Source organism: Panthera tigris (genome assembly GCF_018350195.1).
Source record: "Panthera tigris isolate Pti1 chromosome D3 unlocalized genomic scaffold, P.tigris_Pti1_mat1.1 chrD3_random_Un_scaffold_91, whole genome shotgun sequence".
Lineage (NCBI taxonomy): Eukaryota > Metazoa > Chordata > Mammalia > Carnivora > Felidae > Panthera > Panthera tigris.
In genome coordinates this window covers 71,692-86,578 of record NW_024962170.1, presented here as the reverse complement: position 1 = coordinate 86,578, position 14,887 = coordinate 71,692, and positions in this window count along the sequence as shown.

The window sequence follows — 14,887 nt, the reverse complement described above, 5'->3', positions numbered from 1 at the left end:
TGTGACGTATTCAATGGGAAGCATTAAATATTTATAGGACTAGAGCACAGGGTTCTATGTTAATCGAGAGTCGATGACTAGAAGTGTGTGTGTGTGTATAACAATCTTATGTTTTATTTATATGTAGTTTGTGTTTTCATATATATATATATATGTATATATGTATATATATAATATGTATGTGTATATATACACACACACACATATGTATGATATAAATTCCAGAAGATATATCCTAGATGTAGGATCCTAGATGTTGTCATGAACAGTGCAGAGATGGATTAGATAAACACTGGGGAAAACAATTGTGTGAATATTACAGGAGGAGTAGAACCTTGTGTGACACTCGGAAGGACTAGAGAAGGGTCTGGTGTGAGTAATTATAATACATTGCACACTGAGAAAGGAGGGCTTAGAGCACCAGGAACTTCTGAGTCATGGGATGAGCTCTTTCCTTACAATTCCCAAGCTTCTGCAGGTTCCCAAATATGCAGTCCTGTCTGGAAGGGAAACCCTTCTGGTGCCGGGGACCGAGTCACCTCCAGTGTCTCCCTCACCATTGGGGCTTCCTGGCTGCATCCTGGGATGACTGTGTTGCTGACTATCGCCTATGCGTGCTCTTGGGAAAAGGAAACGTGAGAGGCACATGTCCCTTGTTTCTAATTACAGTCTGTCCTTGAAGAATCTCATGTGCATTCTTGTTAACGGACCCTGCCCCATGAAGTGTGAGGATGGGGGCAGGTGCAGAGGATTATGGGACTGGCTTGCCTGGGTGGGAAGTGTCCTGACATGACAAAGAGATGGGATGTCTCCTCAGGCCTTCCTGATACAGCCTGTGGAGTGGTGAGCCTGCCCTCTGCACTTCTTATCCCTCAGTGCAGGACACAACTTCCCTGAGGGAGTCACTCACCTGACGTCCCAACAACACAACTATCTAAGTGGTGGGGGGCACCGAGTGATTCATGCTGAGGTAGCCACAGCTCTGAAGTAAGGACTGAGGTGTGGTGGTGCCTGCCACACAGGAGGTAGCACTTGGGGATCAGAAGCCCCCGACCCTGTGTAGGGATGGGTGGGGTGCCAGGCAGGCTCAAGTCCAGAGGGTCCCTCTCTGTGCTCAACTCCAGTTCCTTCTCCCAGTCCTAAGTGAGTCTGAACTCTGAGACAGCAGGGGGCGCTGGACGTCTGTCCCTGTGCATGAGGGAGGTGCAGGGATGGCTGAGGGGTGTCTCAGCTGGGCACCCAGTCCTGGAACCCTGCCTTGTACCCTCTGCTCTATGCTCACCGGGGCCCACATTTGGCTCCCCAGGCCCCCCCCCCCCCACTCAGCTGTCACCATATTCAGTGAGTAGGTTTCAGGACCCAGGAGGGGAGTGATTTGCATGAAGGATTCCTCTCTGCTCTCCAAAGTGGGGAGGGGATGAGAGAGGCTTTGTGCAGTTCTCTCACTGGTGGGCTCAGTCAGGGGCACAGCCTGGGCTGTCTCCACCTTGACCTGGACCCCTCTCCTCCTCACCCCCCTTGTTCTCCGCTTAGGTGACTGGCTGTGGAAAGCAAGGCGAGTGATTATGGACTGGCGTGTGCTGGGCTCCTTCTTCCCCTCTTTTGAAGAACAAGCTGGAGGCATTCCCTCAGGACCTGCCTGTCCGTGTCTCCACTGCTCTGTTGCAGGGTCCTGGGCACAGTGTGCCCTGACACAGGAGGCCTCCCTGTCAGGGTTTCAGGGGCACAAGGTGACCCTCACCTGGACGGGAATTAGCAACAGTAATTGGAGCAAATTATGTGGGCTGCTTCCAAGAGATTTCTCTCAGCGTTACCACAACTGTGGTGCTCAGAAGAAATGGGCCCTCGGGGATCTCAGCTCGGTTCTCTGGCTCCCACTCTGGGAACAAGGCCTCTAGGACCTTCTCAGCCTGCAGCCTGAGGATGAGCCTTATTGTTAGTGCTCAACATCGGCAGAAGCATCAGTTCTGACTTACTGCTGCAGGTCCATGGGGACCTGAGACAGAAAGCTGTCTCTGTCACCCCCAGGACTGCCGGTGAGAAACAGACAGGGAGGCCTTGGAGACCCTGGAGGGTCTGAGGGTCTGACTCTGAGCACAGAGGAAATTTAAACGGTCAGTGACAGTAGTTGCCTCTCATGTTGTTTTTTCTTCCTCTCCTGTCCTTTCTTTTTCTTTCTTTCTTTCTTTCTTTCTTTCTTTCTTTCTTTTTTTCTTTCTTTCTTTCTTTCTTTCTTTTCTTTTCTTCTTTCTTTCTTTCTTCTTTCTTTCATCTTTTCTTTCCTTTTGTTTGCTTTTCTTTCTCTCTCTTTATCTCCCTATCTCTCTCCCTTGCCTCTTTCCTTCTTTCCTCCCTTCCTTTCTTCCTTGGATAAAGAGCTTTATTTGGATTAAATGAGAGCTGGAGAAAGCAAAGGGCCTGAGACGCCTGTGAGATAGGTTCCAAAAGGGCAGGCAGAGCTTATCAACCCAATGGACTCCATTTCCCAGCAGCCTTCCAGGTAGTAGGGTCAGTAAAGTCCTGCTGGGAAATGTATTTGCCAGTAAATGACCAATGTTTGCCCACCATCACTACAATGGTAGAGTTTCTCTTTTTCCATAATTAAAACTCCATATCACTTCCCACGACACCACGAAGATTGCAAAAAAGTTTAAAAAATCACATTTGACACCTCTTATACTCGTCTTCAGTAGTTAGCTGCGAAGACTCATCATCTGCCAAAAAGAGTTCTACTAAACTCATCAGCTGAAATGTCCATCGAAGTAGTGAGAAGACAGTCTTTACTAAACCATGGTCATTCTTATCCAATTCCCCCGGCCAGTCATGACTGAACAGCAGAGTAAGGCTCAGAGAGGGGTGAAGGAGGAGGGGGATGGGGCTAATTTTCCCCAGTACAAAGATGGCATCTGATTCTTGGTCGGAAAGCAGAACCAGAAAGGCTTGAGGGAAGGGTCCAGGCCTTGTACTCAGTCAGAAACAGTGCTGTAGAAGAGAAGGAGGAGGAGGAGGAGGAGGAGGAGGAGGAGGAGGAGGAATGCTTGCCATGCTTGTGGTTTTGTATATCTGTAAGAACTTTCTTCATTTTCTTCCACATCTTCTTTGCATCGGCATTCCTGGTCTTACCTTGCCAGGTGCCAAGGGATTCACAGGAGGGATGGCAGGAGCAGGTGGTGGGTAGGGAGCAGGTAGGGACCTAGGGGTTGGCCTCCCGGATACCCTGGTTATGGTGCAGGATGGGGGTGCACTGGGGAGAAGGCTGATTCCCCCGGGGAGCTGCTGTAGGAGATGGAGAGGGGCCTGGAGGGCAGGCAGGGTGGTCAGGTGGTGGATGGCAGGATGGGCACCTTCAGGGTACCTGACGCACCAGCAGTCAGGCCATTGCCCCCTCTCTGCACTCAGCCCTTGTAACCACCAAGTCCTTCGCTTTACGTGACACTTATCTAACCACATCTTTCTGTCCTTTCATTGTTTCAAGATATACTTTTCTCTACCATTCTTTTCTTTTATTGTAGTTTAAAAACTTTTTGAAGTCTATTCACCTTAGAGAGACAGAGAAAGACAGAGTGTGAGCAAGGGGGGGCAGAGAGAGAGGGAGACACAGAATCTGAAACAGGTGCAGGCTCCGAGCTGTCAGCATAGAGCCCATCGCAGAGCCTGAACTCATGAACTAGGAGATCATGACCTGTGCCGAAGTCAGACACCTAACTGACTGAGCCATTCAGGCACCCCATTTACCATTCTTTTAAATTCATCCCATATGTATCTTTATTTGAAGAGTGGCCTTTTTGATCCGTTATGTCAATCCATGTCTGTAACTGGAACAATTGGTGCATTTAAATGTAATATAATTTAATATCCTTATGTAATATATTTAATTTAATATCATTTTTGTTATCTTATTTTGTTCTCTTCGTAAATCCAGATTTAGATTTAAAGAAGTTAAATTCCTTTCTCACTCTTTTCTTGCCTCCTGTTTCACATATTGACTATTTCACATGTTGACTGTTGTGCAGTTTTTACATTTAGTAGCATGGATGAGGAGTAGCCTGACCTGGAACAAGAGAACTAGGAGGAGACACTGAGGACTGGGTGTCACCGGAAACCCAACTGGGGCCTCCACCCGGGAGCTGTTAGTGCCGGCCCATGTTTTTCACGCCAAAGTTTGTTACACTTTCCCAAGCAGAAAGAAGTGACTGCCACAACCAGACTAGGCAGCCTTCTGAGTCCTCAGGACCATGAAGCCTGGACGTGAGGCTCGTCTCTGCTGTCAAAGAGCCTGTTCAGAGAAGGAGCAGGTGTCCCGGGTGGCACACTGAGTCGCTGGGGTTTGCCACGTCTTCTCCCCCGTTCCAGTCTCAGAAGGATCTGCATGGTACCCGTGCTTGTACCTGCCCACACACTTTCTCAAAGGAAACCTAAAAAGAAGCAGTGATAAAGTGCTCGTACTACCTGTCTACTTATTGCTAAAGTTTTGAGCCAGGGTCTTTAGGAAAGAAAATATTTCACCATTTATTCAAATTACCTTTTATGTTATTACCTGAATTCAGTGATTGTTTTCTTACAGAGCCATTTGAAATGTATACATCTTTATCCTAGGATCAAAAACAGTGAACACTCTGAATTCTTTTTAAAGTCTCTAAGAAAACAAAGCATTTGCTTTTATTAATGCTCTCCACCTCTCCTGGGCCTGCCTCCGTTTCACATCAGCACCTTGTGCCTGGGAGTGTGTGTTGGCCTGAGCTGACCAGGTGCAGATGTCAGAATGGACAGGGGCCCGAGCTGTAGTTTTATGAGATGGGAACCACCTGGCCTGTGTCTCCTCCTCAGATGCCGGAGCCCACAGACCATGTCCCAACCTGAATTACAAAGACGATGGAGGGAAGACGATGCATATGGTGGGGACCTGGTTGTTCAAAGTTCTATCATCTGCCTCTCTGATCTGGACCCCAAACTTCCAAGCTACGTGGTTAGTCAGGGACTGAGTTCAATTCCCACAAGACAACGCACTGTGTTAACCAAACTAATCGCACAATCCCTTCCCTTGTCGCCCAATAGCGTCAGGGCAGATGGAGGGTGATGTGATCGAGTCACGTGAAATCTGAGGCTGCTGATCGGTGGGAGATGGAGAACAAGTCTGTGTCATGCAGAGGGTGTGTCGTGTGGGTGTGACCGGAGCCTGCGGAGACATTCGGTCCTCATGTGAGAAGTCAGGGTGAGGCATAACGTATTGCTTGTGTGTTCCCTTTCTTCCCCAGACAGTGTTGGGCTCCCTGAGCCTGGGACACACCCCGTCACTTCTGCACTGCTACTTGAGCTCCTAAACCAACATAGGTCATGTAGTGAGGGTTCAGTACATGCCATTCATGCATATCATGTGGACAATGACTATCCTCAGAGTCAGACACAGCTGTACTGTGTGTCCGGGTCTGTCTTGACACCTTGATATGAACTCATCTGTGTCCCTCAAAACCCTGTATGGAAACCCGAACCCACATTGTGACTGTTTGAGAAAAGGCATTAAAAGATTTAATCGTGGATAATGAGGTTATAAGGGTGCTGCCCCCATAAACCAGGGCTGGCGTCTTTACAGAAGAGGTAGATGCAGCATGGGTGAGCACACATGGGAATGCCACGTGAGAACCCAGGACGAATGTCACCACTTGCAAGCCAAGGAGAGTGACCTCAGGGGAAATCAATCCTGCCACCCCCTTGAACGTGGACATTTAGGCTCCAAACTGAGAGAAATTCACTATCTTTGGTGTAGGCATTCACTCTGTGGTATCGTCATATGGTAGGCGCAGCAGACAGGCACAACCCTGAGGGACACTGGTCCCCAGGACAACAGGCCCCAGCATGCAGGAATTTCTGCTCAGCTTGTATAAAACAGAAAATATGTGCCTGTAAGGACAGGCTTTGGGGACAGAATTGACAGGAAAAAGGACATAGACTAGAGGAGGTTCGTTGGGTTTTTTCAGGCCTCAGTTTTAGGTCAAACAAAGAGGGAAGCAGCTGTGTTGCTTCAAACAAAGAGGGAAGCAGAAAGGTGGCAGCTACACAAGGAAAGCCCATCACTGTGGGGACAGACAGGTTTTTTGTCTCACTTCCCCACAGACCCTGCAGCTCTGTGTGAGCACTGAGACTATTGTCCAGTGATGCACAATAATAATCAGCCTCGTCGTCAGCCTGCAGCCCAGTGATGGTCAGGGAGCCTGAGCTGCCAGACTTGGAGCCAGAGAATCGATCGGGGACCCCGGAGGGTTGTTTGTTATTCTCATAAATCAGGAGACTGGGGCGGGTCCTGGGACTTGTTTGTACCAGCTCACATAATTACCACCCCCGATGTTGGATCTGCTTCCAGTGCAGGAGATGGTGACCCTCTGGCCCAGGGACCCTGAAACTGAGGGCGGCTGAGTCAACACTGACTGGGCCCAGGACCCTGGAAAGGGTAGAGAACAAAGAGAGGGTGATGCTGGGGTATGGACACAAGACAGTGGAAGCAGGATCCACATGTCCTCCCAGAGCCCCTTCCTGTGTGCCCTCATCCAGTCACCTGTGCAGTGAGCGAGGAGAGTGAGAAGGAAAGGAGACCAGGCCATGGTGGTGGTCATCACCGATTCTGTCTTCTGTGCCTCACGGCTGAGCAGAGCCTCCCCTAACCTCTCCCTTCCCCTCTTCATCTTCTGAGGGAGGGAGGGGCCCCCTCCATGCAAATGAGACCCCAGCTCTCTGACCCCTCCCTGGGCCTGTGTCAGTTCCCTCTGCCTGAGGATGTCAGGGGGCTGGTCGAGGGGGGGCTGTTTCAGGCCAAAGGGTGAGGAGGACACAGTTGTGAGCCTGTGTGCAGGGGGCACTGTGACAGTACAGGGGACAGGTTTCAGTTGTCATCAGCCCTGAACCCACAGCAATGGGTCCTGTGAACCCCCTGGTGTTCGGACTCAGAGCCGCCATTGTTTGAACTGGTAGGCAAGTCCACCAAAGACAACTCCTGTGTCCCCATTGCACTGTCACTGCACTCTGACAAGGGTCAGTCCAGGTGTCCCTCTAGGGAATCTCCCATAACCTAAGCCAGACTGGATGCTCTACTCAGACTCCTCAGGGAGAGTCAGTCCGTGGCCGCCTGTATGGGTCATTGGTCAGGAATGAGGTGGTGTCTCTACCAAAAGTCCACTTAGATCAAGATCATGCCCAGTGCAGTGAAGAGTACCACCGGACACGTGGACCCTTCTGTGTAGGATTCTGTGTCCTTTCCTGTTACGTGATTTCTCCCGGGTTGCCAGAGCTCAGCTTCCTCCAAGGTTCCCACAGCACTGAGGAGAGGGGGAGAGCTTCTGTTCAGGCTGTGAGCAGAAACAGTCGTGTGTATTCCTCGGGGCGTTACACAAAAAAAATCTTTGTCATCTGTCACTATGTCTGCTTGTTGAAAACAATAGCTCTCCTCATACTATGTGCAGTGATTCCTTCCAGGTACTGCTCTCCCAGCAAAGAGACCCAAGTCTACAGGAGCCTTGAGTGTGACACTGACCTCAGAGCCCAAAGACAAACTTGCAGGCCGTTCTGGGAGGGAAGGAGCGACAGCAGCAGGTGCTCTGACGAGGATCCGGTGACACAGTTTATGTGTTAAGTCAGCACTTAGCCCAGTGTGCCCTTTGAATGGGTGTGTGCTCCTTTATACAAAATTTCTCTCAGTAATATTTATTTCAGTCAATGACATCTTTATTATGAAAATGCAGATACAATCACTATATATAGTTTTCATACAATGGTATTTATTGCAGAGCAAAGATGGATAGAAATTGTAGGTAAAAACCATGGATGGAAAAACAATGCAAAAAGGATGCCTGCTATAAACTTTTTGCAAAGTCATGTTTTCTTTGCCACCAGCTTACTATGGTGGCATTGTTCTATAAGTAGGTGAGTCTGGCATGATGTCCAATGAAAGCCCAGGGGGAGTCTGTTCCTGTGAACCGCAGCCATCTCAGTGACTCAATTACTAAGCACACACAGAGCTTTCTAGGAGCGAGCGATTTGGCGTCAGACTTGTCTCTGGGGTGAAGCACAGCTCTACCTGTGTTCTTTGTGTCCAGCATATTCAGGAGAGAGCCATAAGTTCACATCCAGCCACCATGACTAGAGGAGTGAATTTCTATTCACCAAGGCTACACGAATCTTCGGTCAAAGATCCCACATGTGAGTGGTGGAGAGGTGGAGATGAGGGGGACTATGTCCCTGAGGTCACAGGCATTGTTGGCCCCAGTTTGAGACAGAAGAATTTTCATCAGAACTCCAACCTGGCTGGTAGGTTTCACGACTGGGTGTACTGAGGGAGTAACAGTCCAGCATTAAGAGCACAGGGAGGGTGTGATAACATTCCCCTGGGCTTTGAGCTGTGTGGGAGCAACACTGAAGCTGCTAATCCAGAACCAATGTACTGATCAGCCTCAAGTGCTGACTGGAGCCCAAGGGGGTCAGAGGCTAAGCTGCCCACAGCGATAGAGACTCACCCTGGGATTCCAGAGCATCAACCTGTCTTAGGAGAGAAGGTGATCAGGGCAAGTCCTGGCTGCTCAGTGACAGGACACTGGTTACACTGGATTTCGCTGGAGTTTCCTGATGATGAGAAAGCTTCCTCCTGTGCTTGTTGACCCTGAGGTTGTCTGGAAGAGCACAGTTTGACCATGAGTTTTTGGGGAGGAAGAGAAGCCAGGATGCTACAAAAATCCCGAACACCAAATACTCAGATACAGGAGAGGACCCTGTTTGTGTGTGTCTGTGTGTGTGTGTGTGCGTGTGCCTGTGTGTGTGTGTGTGTGTGTGTGTGTGTGTGTGAGAGAGAGGAGAGAGAGAGAGAGAGGGAGAGAAAGAGAGGGAGAATGGAAAACCTTTCCTTCAGAGGCCACACATATGAAGACAAGTGTATCCCTGTCCCCTTATGTCCTCGCTGCATTTGCTGAGTGTTGTGTTGGTCCCCATGCAAACCCATCCCTGGGGCTGGCTCTCTGTATGACCGTCCAGCATTCTGGAGCTTGGAACTCAAGAAGGCCAATGTCTGGAAGGCCACTTCTCTTGCACGAGTATGAAACTTACACAAAGGGGAGGAATATGGTCTGAATTAGTTCTATAGGAATTTCACTGAATCAGAATGTTAGGCCTTGTGGATGGGCCTTCTATCCATTCTCCTTCCAGTAGACACATTTCCCATAGCTGTGGGGTCTTCAGGTCTTCGGAAGCACAAGATAGGGGCTGATCACACAGCCCCCTTCTTCATGCCCTATCACATCACAGTCCATCCCCACGAGTGCCTCAGTATCCCCAGATACACCTTCCAAGTGGTGACCGTCAGCTAGAGTCCTACTGTTATTTTGCAAAATGGTTAATGCTTGACACAGTGAATTGCTTGGTTGCCAAAGTTTGTGGCTGAGTGAGTGTCCTGCTGGTCTTAGAAACCAATATTCTCAAGACCAAGAAAAAGCTGTCAAGTAATTGAAATATGCAGCCAATCCTTCCTTTGTTTCACCATGTGCAAAGAGTTGAACCCTGTGTGCAGCCTCGGTCATTCTGAAGAGTGTAAGTAATTGCATTGAATAACGCTTCTCTGTGCAAATACTCAAAGACTGGGTGAACATTCATTTCACGGAAATACGGTAATCATGTGGTCGTATTACAGAGATTGATGAGGTTGGTGGGGCATGAAAACTACCATCAGAGATGAGAGCAGGAATCACATGAGGAAGTGATTTCCTGCTGGTCCATTTCTGCATCGTCTCTGTAGAGATGGACCCTGGAGAGTGGAAACTCTTGCAAGATTATAGTTTTCTCTGAAATCCTAACATAGAGGTGGAGTTCAGGCCTGAAGAGCCATAGAGAGAGACAGAAGGCCTGAGGGAAGCAGGAGAAGAGGGGAGACGAGCAGAGTGTGTGTGGGGGAGGGTGCAGTGAGGAGAGTCTGAAGACTTTGGGACTCACTTTTAGTCAGATGGGTGAGAGAGGAAATTGTCTCTGATCAAGGTGCTTATTAACATGTCAGATATGGTTGTGTCATCAGTAACACAAGAGACACACTTTACGGCTTGAGATTTGTGATGAATGTGAGTACCTCTGTCACCATTTTCAGTCCAGACAACAGTACTGTATGATCTCAGAAACTACACACCTGTCTCTACATCCTAGATGCTGACACCGAATTGCTGAAATTCTTGTCATTTTCTAACTGAAAAGAACACTAGAAACATCCTAGTTCTAATGATGTGACTCTGGGTGGGCTCCCTGAAGCCTCCTGGATGGGGCTGGTCCCCAGAAAGACCAAGGCTTGGTCAGAGGCTGGGAATCTTCACCCCTCATACTTGACAGACAGGAAAAAGGCTGACAGCGTAGTTAATGTCTGATCATGTCTCCCCGAATCCTCAATAAAATCACAAAGTACAGTGTTTGAAGATCTTCTGGTTTGGCGAACACATCCACTCCCAGAAGAGATGCACCTCAACTCCCCAGGGACTGATGCTCTGGTGCTCGAGACGCTCCCAGACTTGACACTAGGTGGCTCTTCATTACTTGTTCCCCTGTCCCCAACCATATCTTTAATGAACTGACTAAAGGAGTCAGTGTTTCCCTGAGATCTGTGAGCCCCTCAGGCGAATAAATGGAACACATCGAGGGAGTCAAAAATGTCTAGATTTTTCCGGTAATACCAGGGTTCTCTGGACAAGGTAGGATGGGTTCATAGGCCTTTTTCTCTAAAATGGTGAAATTCTTTCAGCATGATTCCAGACCGAGTCAGAGGAAAAACAAAGACACAGAAAGCCTAGGACACATGCAGTTACACTCTACTGGTCTCACCCTGGTAATTACATCTGCAACAGTCTCATTTCCAAATAGGGTCTCATCCTGAAATATGGGAGTTTTTAGAACTCTTAATCACATGAATTGTTGGAGACACAGTTCAACTCATAATTAATATCCACAGTTTATTCAGATTTTCTTAGTATTTCCCTGATTTTTTTTTTCTCTGTTGTAAGTAACCAGTTTATGATTCTTTGCGACATTGAGTTGTGAATTGTCCTTAAGCTTCTCTTACTGTGACACTTCTTCAGACTGTCCCTCTTGTTGGTGCCTTTGTCCATACTTCCTGAGTGGGGGTTATGCCTGACGTCATTCAAGCCAAGGGTTTACACCTGTTCCATGAAATTTCTGCAAGGAAATGTGTCTCATGTGATTCCATATATTTATACCATCAGTTAACAATATGGACGGCAGACATATGTGTAGACACTGAGTTACAACCCAATCCTTTTATGTTCCTGTGGTTGAAATCTTTCTAGTTTTGCCTCATGGGGGCCCTTTAGGTTGGCTCGTGAGCTCTTAGACACACCCTGTCCCTTGTGTATGTGCGCACATGTGCATGTGTGTGGTGGTTGTGCACTGATTTGGTTGCGTTTGTTTGGGAGACAATGACAGACAATGACAGAGTGTCATTTAGGTGCCATTAGTATCATATAGAATAATCTGTGGCTCAGAGTGTTTTCCTCTGTTCACATGATTAATTCTTTTTCAGCGTTTAGCACCCCCCACAACCTACAGATGTTTGCAGAGTTTTGCTTCTTCCAATGTTGGATATAATTATCAAATTATTTATAAAAGTGGCACCTTCCTTGGTGACCTCTTAGTTGGTTCCTGGTTTGGGTGATTATTTTAAACATAGAATAAATATCCATGTGCCAAGTTTAGGTTGCTTTCAGGCTTTAGTGATTAGGAATCAGTTGTTATAAACATTAAAATGCAGGGTTTTTCCTGCACTTTTTTCGTTTTCTGACACTACTAAGGTCCTCCGTACTCATCCTGCACCATTGCTGTCTGGGATAAGATTCCCCCGAGAAAGCCCTATGTCTTCCCGGGAGAACGGTATTAGAAGGTAATATCTGGTAAAATGCATCTCAGGCCTTATGGGGCATCATTGCTTCCGGTGTCACTCAGCTGACGCATGAAGGACAAATTCATGAGGAAACTAAGCCAGGACCGTGGACATATTGGTGACTGTTTCCACATGCAAGTCTCTGTCTCCATCAAACTACACACGTCGTCAGACTGCCATCTGCGGCTCTAATCCATGACCACATCCTCTCCCCAGCCTCCTCCTTTGGTTGTATCTGTGACTTTCCTTTCAAGCAACAACTGTGGCTCCAGCACCACATTCCATCCATTTACTTCATTGTTCGGTGACAGTACACAGTGCAGTCACGTCACGATCGTCAACCTGCCCCCCCCCCCCCACCACGGGACACAACCTTAGTTACTAGAGGACAGAACTTTCGTGCAGTTTCTTATGTCTTTACACATAGAGGCTCCACTCACTTTCAGCCACTCGGCTCAGCGTCTCGCTCCACCCCTGCACTGACGTGGGCTCACACGTGTTACTGCAGCTACATGAGTTTTGTCACCTTCTACTTTCCATCATGTGCCCCAAATTCCTACATTTTTCTACGTACTCGTTAAGTTTCTGACATGGGGCGTGTACAGTGTTCAGTGAATTCTGATGATGACAGAGTGTCATTTAAGTGCCATTAGTATGATATAGAGTAATTCTGTGGCTCAGAATGTTTTACTCCGTTCACATGATTAACTCCTTTTCAGCATTTAGCACCTCAATGACCTGCAGATGTTTGCAGTTTTGCGTCTTCCAATGTTTGACATAACTATCAAATTATTTATAAAAGTGGCACCTCCTAGGTGACCTCTTAGTTGGTTTCTGGTTTGGGTGATTACATTTAAACCCAGAATACATATCCATGTGCCAAGTTTAGGTTGCTTTCAGGCTTTAGTGATTCAGAATAAGTTGTTATAAACATTGAAGTGCAGGGTTTTTCCGATGGACAAAAGTTTTGAATCTTATCTTCATAATTTTATAATCTGAAATTGGCATTTTTTCACAAATAATAGATAACAAGACAAAACTAGTCACCGCCAATGAGATAATAGTACCAGATGCAAATAAGGCTGACTTATTCTTCAGGCACCACAAGGGTGGAGTTCAGAGGAAAAACTGAAAATGCTTCATTTATTTTACTGTCAGAAGGAAAAATTGATATGATCTGGCCTAAAAGTTAAATACCTCAGCTTATAAAAAAAGAGATTTCTCTTTCATGAGGACTCTTTGTGCCAGAAGTGTTTTCTGAGAGTGACTTTGAGGACAGAGGACAGGAGGAACCTCACTCATGGGAGGTGCCCTTGCATGGACCTGCGCCAAAGCCATCAGCCATAGAATGAGCAGAATCACCGGCTGAGCTGAGAAGGCAACTGCTGATGTGTTTCCCTTCTTTACAGTTGAGTAACTAGGTTTTTGTCTCACTTCCCCACAGGCTTAGAGCATTGTGTGAGCTTTTAGACTACTGTCCCACGATGAGCAGTAATAATCAGCCTCGTCCTCAGCCTGGAGCCCAGCGATGGTCAGAGTGCCTGTGCTGCCAGACTTGGAGCCGGAGAATCGATCAGGGACCCCTGAGGGTCGGTTGCTATTACTATAGATGATGGCTTTGGGGGCCATTTCTGGGATTTGTTGGTACCAACCCACGTAACTACCAACTCCAGTGCAGGAGATAGTGACCCTCTGGCCCAGGGTCCCAGACACTGAGGATGGTTGAGTCAGCCCCGACTGAGCCCAAATCCCTGGGAAGAGAAACAACAGAGAGGATATTCCTGGGGTCTAGAGACAAGAGGAGGAATCAGGTGCACACTTGTGCTTCCAGGATCCCTTCCTGTGTCCCCACATCAAGTCACCTGTGCAGTGAGCGAGGAGGGTGAGGAGAAGAGGAGACCAGGCCATGGCGGAGGTCAGCACTGATCCTGCCTTCTGTTGCCTCACAGCTGAGCAGAGCCTCCCTTAACCTCTCCCTTCACCTTTTGATCTGTTGAGAGGGGGAGGGCCCAAGCATGCAAATGCAACCCCCCTGGTTTTTGACTCCTCACTGACTTCTTTAGGTGCCTCTGTCTGAGTATGTCAGGGGGATGGGCAAGGGAGGGGCAATTTCAGGGCAGCGGGTGGGGAGGTCACAGATGTGAGCCCTGAGACAGGGCACAGACAGTTGCAGGTGGCACTTCTCAGCTCTGGTCTACCGTGACCCCTCAGAAACAGGCCTTGAGTGCCCCTTAGCGTCCAGACACAGACATGCCATTGTATGAGGTGAGCACAGCCCATCAGAGACCACTTCTACCTCCCCACTGCTCTAGCCACTCTCCCCTGCCTCAGGGCTAGACCAGGTGTCCCCACATGTGGCCCCCAATCATCTCAGGGCAGACTGTCTGTTCTACTCAGACTCCTGGACATGAGTCTGTCCATGGCTCCCTTGACTCTTAATGGGTCAGGCCTGAGGAGTTGTCTCTACACACATTCCTCTAACAGTAAAGGTGTATCAAAAGGGGAAGTAGTTAACTGAATATGACAGCGGACACAGGGCTCCAGGTGCCAGTGCCAATGCAGGAAGCAGCAGAGAGCAGAGGGCAGCTCCCATGGGGGCCTTTGGCAATTGGGAACCTGACCCTCGTGAGATCGTTCTTAGATGTGCTTCTTATCCAGATGGAGTGTGTTGATTCACACTCTAGTCCCGGCATCTATGCAATCAATGTGCTCATTGTCAGACGTCTGAGTCATTCCAGTTTTCTCTCCCAAAGTGCATCAGGAAATATCAGTGAGATCCTAAGGATCCCATTTGGGGCATCTGCTCTAGGATTCATGTATACTCTTTACTCTTTCTGAATTCCTTCCCCAAATCCATGGTAGCTCTGTTCCAGAGACCTTGCAAAGGTCCTGTTTTCAACCTTTGTCTTCCCTGGTGGTCAAGAGGAACTTGAATGACTTTCTGGTGTTTTTATTCTATGGCATGAATCTATGTGTCTCCTG